This window comes from Chrysochloris asiatica, unplaced genomic scaffold (assembly GCF_000296735.1).
Source record: "Chrysochloris asiatica unplaced genomic scaffold, ChrAsi1.0 scaffold00078, whole genome shotgun sequence".
NCBI lineage: Eukaryota > Metazoa > Chordata > Mammalia > Afrosoricida > Chrysochloridae > Chrysochloris > Chrysochloris asiatica.
Genome location: NW_006408596.1, coordinates 2,571,356 through 2,572,412, shown reverse-complemented (window position 1 = coordinate 2,572,412; position 1,057 = coordinate 2,571,356).

Here is a 1,057-nt window from a genome sequence, read left to right as displayed (position 1 = left end):
ACAAAAGATCTGTAATTTAAAATAATGAGCTGCTAACTCAATATGAACACTGATCAAAGAATATAAAAATGCATAGAAGAAATACAAATTGCTATTTAATCATTGTAAAATAATCATACTTAAACATAAAATACTATAATCAAGGAATACATTCAATGCATGCATAGATTTACCTTTAAAAAGACACCTCTTTATTATTCAAAGATGATCCCTGCAAGCCCTTTTTCTATATTTTTCTGGATTCCCTTCCAATATGCCCTTGTGTATTTTTGCTCTCAGAATGAGACCACACCTTACTATTTGCCACTTGCTTTTCAAGTGTCTCTGTCTTTCTATGCAAATAGACTTTCATCTTATCTGATTATTAAAAATACTAAAAGGAAAATTTTAAAGTTCCAAATCAATCCTTGATAACTAAATTAGTTTTCCTAAATAGTTGTCTGAATTTATTTGATTCAGGGAAGTCATGAAAGTTCCTGACCTAATAGTCAGTGTTTTTTCATCTCTTTAATTAATTTTGTTGTTGTTGAGAATATACACAGCAAACATACACCAATTCAGTTTCTACATGTACCATTTAGTGACATTGATGACATTTTTTATTACATTGATTACATTCTCTCATATCCTTTTAGGAATTCTTCATTCCCCATGGGCCTCTATCCCCTAAGGTTCCTTATCTAATCTTCTGAGGTGTTGTTGTCACTTTGATCCCAAATAAACAGTTCTTAACAGAGGATAATGCTGGAGGCAAATAATAATGTTTACTAGTTAAGGTGAACTGTTGTTTGGTTTTAAGAAAACTTCAGGAATATTTTTGATGTAAGGTTTAAAGATTTAAGATTAAAGAGCAATAGTTTCAGGGAATTTCAGCTATTCACCTTTCAGGATATTAATTGCGAGATCATTAACAAAATATTATAAACAATAATAAATAAAATATGGTATATGACTATGCAGCCATTAAGAATAATTATAGGTTGTTGGGCAAAAGAAAGATGGGGTTTTACACTCCTGTAAAGATTTAAAACCCTAAAAATAAAATAAAGATTTAAAG